The sequence below is a fragment of the Pogoniulus pusillus genome, chromosome 30, assembly GCF_015220805.1.
Source record: "Pogoniulus pusillus isolate bPogPus1 chromosome 30, bPogPus1.pri, whole genome shotgun sequence".
Classification (NCBI taxonomy): domain Eukaryota; kingdom Metazoa; phylum Chordata; class Aves; order Piciformes; family Lybiidae; genus Pogoniulus; species Pogoniulus pusillus.
This window is the reverse complement of record NC_087293.1, coordinates 7,533,787-7,544,368: the sequence shown is the minus strand read 5'-3', so window position 1 is coordinate 7,544,368 and position 10,582 is coordinate 7,533,787.

Genomic DNA, 10,582 nt, shown 5'->3' with positions numbered 1-10,582 from the left:
AGATATGAAAAAGCTTTCACTGCTAAAAGAATTTTGTATGTGATTATGCTAATAATTTGTCTCTTATTTTGCCACACTTAAAAACACCATAACTACCTAACCCTGTGGTTACAGTTTATGTGAAGAAGTCTAGAATCTGAAGAGTTGATTTTACTCTAATTCAGTTTAATCCCTTAAAACAAAGACTTTCTAGGTGAATTAACATATTCATGAATTGTCCATCAGATAAATCAGAATCAACCAGGTTGGAAAAGACCTCCAAGATCATCCAGTCCTACCTAGCACCCAGCCCTAACCAATCAATTAGACCATGGCACTAAGTGCCCCATCCAGTCTTTTCTTGAACACCTCCAGGGACAGTGACTCCACCACCTCCCTGGGCAGCCCATTCCAATGCCAGCCACCCTCTCTGTGAAGAACTTCCTCCTAATACCCAGCCCATAGCTCTCTGGCACTGTGTCCCCTTGTTCTGTTGCTGGTTGCCTGGGAGAAGAGACCAACCACCCCCTGGCCACAGCCTCCATTCAGAATCATTACACTCGTTATACGAATAAGGGGAGCTGAGGCACAGATGATTACCATGAGCTTGCCATTTCACCTTGAAAAAGTAAAGTTGGGGATCAATTTGAGGTCTTCCCCATCCCTCCTGGTCCCAGGAGGCAGGGCAGTGGCCTCCAGACAGTGTTGCAGTGAGAGAGCCCCTCTGGCAGACCCTGCACAGCTTGTTTTTATGCCTTGACAAGTAAACCTCTGGATAGGTTGTGAAGTGACTTCCACAATCCACAGTAATAACACAAAGTCACTCATTTCCATAGTTACAGCACTATTTCCATGGCAACAGCAAGAGGAACAGTAGAAGGGAGCAAAAAGTTGGGCTAAGCAAAGACCTTCTGATAGTAAGTAATGAAATGGATATTGCTGAAACTCTCTGTGCAGCTGCACCTTGGGTTATGGATGCTCTACAACCTTTCAAGGACAGTGAGATAATAGTTACTTTGAATTGCTCAGTGGCTCCTCCTGGAGATGTGTGAGTAGATTGAGCTTTCTGTGGTGGGAGTTGAGGGAAGAGAGGAATATTTAGTTTATACTCAGCACACGCTTTTGTGCAACCATACCACACTGGTATGGGGAGGTGAGGCTACTTCACTCCAACAGCTAGGAAGCTGCTAAAGCAGAGAGAAAACAAAATGATTTAGTTGGTCTCTAAAGGCGGTCTCAGGCTTGGGACTTCTCCATCAGTGGTTATTGTTTTGTGGAGGTATCCAACAGTCAGAAATGTGCTGTGTGCTGAACAAGAAGAGATCCTGAAGTGTCTTATTTCTCTCTAGATGCACACTTGGCTTACAGAAAGATGAGAGAGAGCTGGGGAAGAGGGAAGCAGTGGCACTTAACACAAGACAGCTGAGCTGTTCACCGGTTTGGTTTTATAGGCAGCACAGCAATAAAGGGTGAACTTGCAGAAAGGCTTATTGCTGAGGAGAGCTCTAAGTGTTTTCTTTAACTTTTAATTGTGAGCAACCATGACAGACCTGAAAGAGAGGGAATGGCTGGGGGAAAGGGCAATGGTTCTCTTTCGTCCTGAAATGCTTCATCCCTCAGTGCCACTTGGAGTAGGCTGAAAGCAATGTCTGGGCTACAGCTGCAGGCAGCCCAGGCTGCTTTTCCTGCCTGGCAAGAAGAGCTGTGAAGCAGCAGCTTGCAGGGTCACAACACCAAGCTCAAATTCAGCAGATAGGAATTCACGTCAACAACTTAAACCTCTCCTGCACCCTAGTGAAGGCTTGCGGGATGGTGGCTGCATGCAGAGCCACTGGCAGCACCTCAGATCCATTTTCCTCCTGCACAGGGGTGCTGAGAGGTTGGGAAGCTGAGCTTGAAATAATGCTGCTGCTGGCATGAGAATTGGAGTTCAGAGGCTGCTTTCCCCAGTGACAAGGTGTTGGCCTGAATAGATGTTACTTCATCTCCTTGTACATTAACAGAACTCAGCTGATTTGGTTAAAAAAAACAGTAGTGGAATGAATGGATATTTCCTAATGCCATTTGAGCCTGCCATCTACTTTAATTTGTATCTCATGTCAACAACAATGGCTTAATTGTCTCTGTCAGCCTCTCAGTAGATAGCCATTTTGCTATGCTCACTATAACAAGCACCCAAACTCTTTGGAATCCTGGCAGCTAGGGGCAAACTTCTCTGTAAAATATCCAGAGCTGGGCAAATGCCTCAGACAGCCTTTTCCTCCCCTCTGTAAATTGCACTTGAGCACAGTTCCAGCTCTGCTCACGTTGCTTTTCTGTTCTCTTCCCACAGATGCTCTAGTTTTGTTTTTTTTTAGGGTTTTTTTATCTGCTGGCACATACCAGGCTCTTAAGTGGGCGTAAGGAAACGTTAATATGAAGTGAAGTGTTTTTCTTTCATGCCTGTCCCTGAGCTCCCAGCTTCCATCAGAACTGGATGAAAAATGACTGAGAATATTCATCTGTCTTCCTCCTCCCTGCATGCTTCTCCTCAGCAGATACAAAGCATTACCAAAACTGTTGTAATTTCAGCAAAGCTTAAGGAAAAGCAAATTACCATATTTCTCCAACATTACTCCATTTCCCTCAGAAAAAAAAACCAACAAAAGCAAACAAAACCAACAAAAAAAAAATCAAATCCCCAACCAAATCAACAAACCCCAACCAAACCCCCTATCCAAACAATTAAAAACCCCAAAACCCACAAACAAGGAAATAATCCAACCCAAAACCTCAACCAACCAAAAATAATTTCAAAAATCCAGCCCCTAAACCTCATCCCCAATATTTTTATCTTCCCCTTTCCTGTATGTTGAGGACACTCCAGAGCTCTGGCTACCCAAAGAGGGAGGCTGTAGCCAGGTGGGGGTCAGTTTCTTCTCCCAGCCAGCAACAGAACAAGGGGACACAGTCTCAAGTTGTGCCAGGGGAGGTCTAGGCTGGATGTTAGGAGGAAGTTGTTGCCAGAGAGAGTGATTGGCATTGGAATGGGCTGCCCAGGGAGGTGGTGGAGTCACTGTCCCTGGAGGTGTTCAAGAAAAGCCTGGCTGAGGCACTTAGTGCCATGGTCTAGTTGACTGGCTAGGGCTGGGTGCTAGGTAGGACTGGATGATCTTGGAGGTCTTTTCCAACCTGCTCGATTCTATGAGACAGCAGACAACTGCAGGGACTGCAAGCTGAACTCCTGTGACTGAGGTGATGCCTCTGCTTCTTGCAGCCTAGCATTTGCCATCTGGAAGGGTTTCAGCAATAGGGTGGGCAGACCTCTTGCTTTTCAGGTGCATGAGGCAGGCAGCCTGTTTCCCATCTGCAAGAAAATAATCCCTCTTTTAAACAAGATATCTGTCATCCACTGCATAAACCTGAACTGTACAAAAGACAAAGCAACACAAGGTGTCTCTCATTCCTAACAGCTACTAGCACCCTATTGCTGCTGGAGATAGACAGGACTAGGAGCAGGTCTGGTCCTCTCCTAATCTAGGCTTGCTTTAAACATCCCTGGCACTGTGGCTCTGCAGGGAGCCTGCATCATTTTGGCAGAGGCAAGACCTGTCTCAGTGCTCTGGCCCTTAGGAGCAAAGTGGGCATACACAGGACAGATAGGAACCATTAATACCACCTGTCTTTGAGTGCTTATATCTGCAGCCTATCTGTGTCTTCCAAATTTCATTTCCCAGGCACATTTTAAAATGCTAGATGTATATGAGAAGCAGACAATAGGATTCTCTGCATGCCACGGACACAGATCGGGTTAGGGACGTGAGAATAATAAAACATTGCTCAATATACTGCAGTAGATACAGCAGATGTTTAACTTTCCTTTAATAAAAATGACCCCATATCATTTTATTAACTTCAGGGATGCATTAGTCTCTCCTTCAGAAGGCAACATATCTATTGTACCAAAAATTAAAGAGGAAATTGGAGGAGGATGTTATCATGGCATATTTTCCTACTCCATAGTCTGTAGGACTGAGTGATGCAGTAGCACAACTTTAATTAGAGACAGCTCCTGTCAAGTCTTACTCATATGTGTAAAACTAAACAAAATTAATTTGCAGCCTCTATTGGCCATCTTGTCTGAGAAACCTGTGAGTTAAGCTGCTGAGAAGTCCTGTAAAGCTTCTCAGAACTTTTCTGCTGTACACCTAGGCAGAGACAGTACACAGATGGATGTGCGTAGAGGCACAGAATGGTTTTGGTTGGTTTAAATCATTTGGTTTATTCATTAATCCTACAGTTCTAGTGCTAAACCAAGTCCTTCAGCACCACATCTCTGTCTCTTAAACACCTTCAGGGTGAGGGTTCAACCACCTCTGTGGGGGGCCTGTTCCAACGTTTGAGAACTCTTTCAGTGAAGAAGTTTATTCTGATAGCCAATGTAAACCTCCCCTAGTGCAACTTGGGGCCATCTCATCTCCTCTTGTTACTAGAGAGAAGAGATCAAAGCCCATCTTGCTACAACCTCCTCTCAGGTAGTTGTAGAGAGTGAGAAGGTTTCCCCTCAGCCTTCTTTTCTCCAGGCTAAACCTGGAGACCCTGTTGTTATTCAGAAGACCTGTTGTTATTCAGAAGACCTGTTGTTATTCAGAAGACCTGTTGTTATTCAGAAGACCTGTTGTTATTCAGAAGACCTGTTGTTATTCAGAAGACCTGTTGTTATTCAGAAGACCTGTTGTTATTCAGAAGACCTGTTGTTATTCAGAAGACCTGTTCTTCTGACCTCTCACCAGCTTTGTCCCTGAGGACAGGTAACACCATGTGTTTTGGTGACAGCTCAGAGTCAAAAAGCTTCCATTGATGGCCAACTGCTAGTTTGTGTCACAGTCCAAACCATGGACTTGTGATGGTGTGTTAGTGTGATTTCAAAGTGCAAAGCACAGGCAACTCACGCCCAAGAGGCTTTACTTCAGCCAACAGTGAAACTTTATTGTTTGGCCATAAGAAGTAAAGAAGAGTGAGAAGAGAAAGGGGAAAAAGTGAAGTGAAGAGAGGAAAAGAGGAAGAGGTCCTATAGTTACCAACAATGTGAGGGTCCCAAAGATGTCTCTCTGGTCCCAAAGTCTAGACCTGCTGGTCCTCCATCTTACTGCTGTAGCCTTCTTTCTTCTTGTTGCTGGAAGATGCCTCTTCTGTTGTAGGGAAGTGCAGAGAAGAAGTTGAGAGCTGAAGCAGAAGCTCTTGTTGTTCTTGAGTCTCTTGAGCTCTCTTGCTTGAAGTTCTTCAGCTCCCTTAAGACTCTCACCTCTTGCTACGGAGACATCCCTTTATATTCCACTTCACACCTGCCAACGACCAAATTCCCTTCTCTCCGCCCCTTGTGCCCCCAGGGATGTAAGGGTTCCATGTGTGCTCAGGGAGGAGTGACTGGGGAGGGCCAAGGCATGGCCTGCCCTGGAGGTGGGTAGCCTGAGGCCAGGAAGTGTGTTTTGGTGTTACAGTGAGCAAAGTTCACTTGAGTTCATGGTTTCCTGAGCAACAGCAAAACATCAATCTCTTATGACAGCAGCTCCATTCTTTGGTCCCAAGACAATGGTATTAAACAGCTGAATTTGGACAGTATTGGACAATTTCATAGCATTACATAGAATTTAGAAATGATGAGGACTGGAGACATGCACAATATAACTTTTGCCACCACTAAACTTTTGGAAGTCTCCACCAGCATCACTTGACAGCTTTAGCTGCCATCCTCCTGGGCTTGCTTAACAGCTGTAAATGATAGTAAACCACTACACAATTGAAGTGTAGGCTACTCTAAGTCAGCAGAGAAAATAGGAAAGGTTAAACTACCAAGACTCAGGGCTGCTGAAACGACTTAAGAGCTTCTCTAGGCTGTAGAAATGCTTTAAAATGCAGAGTTTTGCTTATTCTATGCTGTGATCAGTTTTCTGTGCTGACTTGCCATGTTGACCCTTTGGGTTCAGAGGCAAGACTGAATGGCAGCCCTTAAATTGCTCCCTATCTGTGGAGCTCTTGTCAGTAGTTACAGAAGGGCTCTCAGCCTTCCCAACCTGTGATCTGCTCCAGCAAAATGGATACGTGAAACACATGGGAGCTGTCTGTGTTGAGTTCTGGTGCTTCACAACTGGATGATGAAAACTTCATGCAATTACCAGGGGCTCAACTGATGACCACTGAGTTGTTAGAGGTGACTCAAGCACATCTCTAAGCTATTGATTGTGCCACAAAAGATTTTGTCATTGACATTAATCCAGATCAAAACTGTTAAGACTAGTAGTAAATAGGGAGAAAATGGCAATGTGAGGAGTTAACACAGAACAGCTGTTGAGGGACTAATCTAGATATGCTCCTAGATATCTGCCACTATAGGCGATCCCTAATTTAATCTATGTCTATTTTTCACTCTGACTTCTACCTTTCTTCTATAGTCTGATTTAGAGCATCTCTTCCAGCACTGATTTTAAGACCTGAGCACTCTGCTTAATGCTCTGACAGCCTTCTGGATTTATCTCTATAGGATTTTCATGTAGCAACAATGAAGAAATTAGAAGATGCAGTAATGATCATTGAGAGGCTTAGATTGGAAGTGACCTCAGAAATCATCTACTGCAACCTCCCCACCATTGGCAGAGATGCCTCACAATTGGACTCAGCTGCTCAAGGCCTCATCCAACCTGGTCTTGAGCACTCCCAGGGAGAGGAGGCATCCACAACCTACCTGAGCAGCCAATTCCAGGCTAACCTTACTCTCTCAGCTTAAAAACATTCCCCCTTGTCCTATAGTTGGACATCTTTAAGAAAAGCCCCTCTTTGGCCTTTTTGCAGGATCCCTTCATGTATTGGAAGGCAGCTCCAAGGTCTGCCCAGAGTCTTCTTTTCTCCAGGCTGAACAGTCCCAGCTCCCTCAGCCTATCCTTATAGCAGAGGTTCTCCATCTGTTGGATCATCTTTGTGGCCCTCCTGGGCTCCAATAGCTCTGTGCCCTTCTTATGATGGGGACACCAGAATTGGATACAATATTTCAGGTGGGGTCTCACAAGAGGAGAGTAAAGGGGCAGAATCACCTCTCTTGACCTGTCCTTGATGCAGCCCAGGATACAGTTAGTCCATTAATCTTTAAAGCTACTCACCTTTTAACTATATCTGACATTGCAAAAGCTTGGGTTACAGCAGAGATCTGTTCTGCTGCTTTTACTCTGTTTTCCCCCCTGCCTTTTTAGGTAATTTGCCTCTTAGAGTGCTTGTGCTGTATTTACAAGCAGAGGAACACCTGGCTCATGTTTCTGAGATGCCTTTGAGGTGAAATGTCTGCTCTTTGAGAGTAATCATCTGCCTCCATTTAGTTCTGGCTTTTAAGTAGGGACATTTATGTTGTTTCTAATTAATTTCTGGAAGGATCAAGATGGAAATTTATCAACTCTTAAATTGCAGGTTGTAGCATCTAGAAGGTTCTTGTTTATGCTGAACAGATGAAATGCACAACATAGCTTATTTAATCCAGGCTAGTTTGCAGAGTTTCAGACCTTCAGAAATTCAGTGCTCCAAAACACCTCCTCTAGGCTTTTATGCCTCAAGACACACTTGTACAAGATGCAATAGAAGTTGAAAGTGGTTATCTGCAGTGTGCCCAAATGATGTGGTCTCAATCCCTCGGGTCTCATTCTAGCTAAACCTACAGAGGATCACTTGTCCATTTCATTAATTACATAGAAGAGTAGGGGAAGGGCCAGCCTTCTCTTACCCCAGGAGCTCTGCTCTCAAACCCACCCTGTCCCCTCCAATCACAACCCATCTGCCACAGGACTGCACTGCTTCTAAGGTCTCCTCTGAAAATGGCCACTAGGGACTTTAGTGAAGCAATGGTTAATTGATCCTTTCCATCAGTGCCATCTAATGCAATATTAAGGTCTGCACTAAAAATAAAAAATGGAATGCCTACCAAAATCTTACTTTTAGTTTGTGATGAGCTGACAGATATTTAGATGGGGAAGTTACCAGTCAGTACAAGGGAGGTTAGCAGTCAGTAATGTCTTAAGCAAGCAGAAAAACTCCTGATGTTTAACAGAAGAGCAATACTGGGATTTGCTGAAGTCAGTGAGAGTGCTCACATTGATCCAGCCATGAGCTCAAGTTCGGGGAATAATTGTTATTGTGGAATCTTGTAGAGTCATTGAGCTGTCGGGGAGTAGTGCTGCACTGATTTGTTACACTGGAATGAAAAAGCAAAATTAGGTAATCTTGCAATTAGAAACTCTTCACTAGCATAGCTTTACCTTTTAAACCTCCAACTAACATACTCAAGCCAGTGCTCTGCAGAGGATTTTCTAATGTGATGACAGAAAAAATAGTGCCTCCCCAAATGTATAAAGGTAGAAAGAGAAGCATCTTGCCTTTTGTAACGTCACATGAAATTGTGCAGCTCTATGTTTGCTTGGCACCATTCTTTGACTACCTTTCATGTTCTGAGTAACTCTTTAGACTTGGGTGTATTGGTTGAGAAGCTCATGTGAGCTGGCAGTGCGCTCAGGCACCCCAGAACACAAATAGTGTGCTGGGCTCACATCAAGAAGAATGTGGCCAGCAGGGCAAGAGAGGGGATTTTGGCCCTTGACTCTGCCCTGGCGAGACCACACCTAGAATAATGTGTCCAGTTCTGGTGTCCCCTGCATAAGGACACTGAGCTGCTGGAGAGTGCCCAGAAGAGGGCGACAAAGGTGACCCAAGGAATGGAACCCATCTGCTATGAGGGCAGGCTGAGGGAGCTGGACTTGTTCAGCCTGGATCTTAGGAAGAAGCTCTTCAGTATAAGGGTGGTGGACTCTGGAATAGGTTGACCAGGGATATTGTGGATGCTTCCTTTCCCTCAGGGTGTTCAAGGCCAGCTTGGATGAGGCCTTGAGCAGCTGAGTCTAGTTGAGAGATGTCCCTGCCCATGGTGGGGACGCTGGAATGGATGATCTCTAAGGTCTCTTCCAGCCTATGCCAGTCTATGATTACCCTTCTCCACAGAGATGGCAGCATGTCAGGAACTGAGAGGAAGGAGCTTATCAAATGCTTGGGATGTCTTTCAAATGCAAGAAGAATCATTTCAATGTAACGTTACATTTCAGAGGCATCAGTAGGATCTCACCGGCGTTCCTCGGCTCCGCAGTTACAGGCAGTGTGTTATCCTCCACATAGCTACAAGCAGCATAAAAACTCACTTCAAAGTCTGCCAGCTTGTCATCTTAATTATTTCACTCTAGCAACTTAATCCAGATTTTTCCCTGTGCATGGTATTAATTTGCCAGACAACGTTAGGAATTATGCTTTAATTCGGGATCACATTGACAAAGTTCTGAAATGTGCAATGAGTTAATGGAAACCTCTCCCTGCATTTTAATTACTGTGGCTTCTGCACAGCAATCTGCCCACCACCTGCAGCTACACACCAGCCCTGAGCATCTTCCCCCTCAAGCCCCTTCATGCTAAATCTGAGCAGAACACTGCTCTTCACAGATGTTTAGCTCACAGACTAGTAGTTTACAGCATCTTGCCTGACAGTAGAGCCATTTGTCATTATGATCAAGATAATAGTTGTTAAATATGCTGTAGTTCTTTTGCGTTGATACACCATATTAACCAGTTTCCATAGCTACAGCAGACAGAACAATTCAAGACCTTGACCTTTGAGCCTCCAAGAGTTCAGAGCCAAGAGAATATTGCTTTTGAGAAGGTGAGGGGATAGACAGGAAGAGATTGTGGTGTACAGCACTAGATGTGCAGAGACAGACAAGTACAGCTCTCAGAAAGCATTGTCTGTTTGAGGTTCCATCATCAAAAGCCTCAGGAATAGTTACCTCATTTTCCCTTGTTCATTAAAGTGTTCTAATCCCTGTCAAAAGTGATTTATGGACTCTGTAGCATCACTAAATCTCATTACTGACTAACACTTGCTAGTAAGGAGAATGAGAAGCCTTACTGGTGCAGTACTGCATGAAAGCTATGCACCAAATGAGGAATAAAGTACTGGAATGTGCTCATGCTGCAGTTGCAATGTGCCTGCAGTTTGTGTGGACTAGATCTCAGGCTGCTGGTTGGATGCTGGTGCCATGTAGTGTCCTCTGCTCTGATGCAGCAGAGCCAACCAAGGATCATCCATACTAGCCTTTGCTGTTCTTCCAAGCTGTATCTAGTTAGCTCAGACCTCTCTACAGACCAAGTAGTTGCGACTTAGCTGAGCACAGATGTTCCTTCCACTGAAGGACATCCTTTAATGTTAGGTACTCACTTTGAACTTATCCACACTGTAAGAGAATGTTCTGATGGAGGCATGTTTAAGAAAGATAATATAAAACATATAAGGGAGCACAGAATCCAGGAACAGAATGAAAAGTAAGCTTTCACCCTTCAGGGTATAAAGTAGCCACTTAAACTGCCTGCTTCTTTCTGTTCTGATAAGGTCTCAATATGCTGTGATTTTAGCTCCTTTTCCAAGCAGCCACTGGCAGACTGAAGTTAAGTGAGGTGGATTGTAATTAATTCCCAATTCTGTCCTTGTAGCACTATAATGTTTTTTATCCTTCTTTATGATCTTTTGAGTCCAACAGACTGCAGGTTA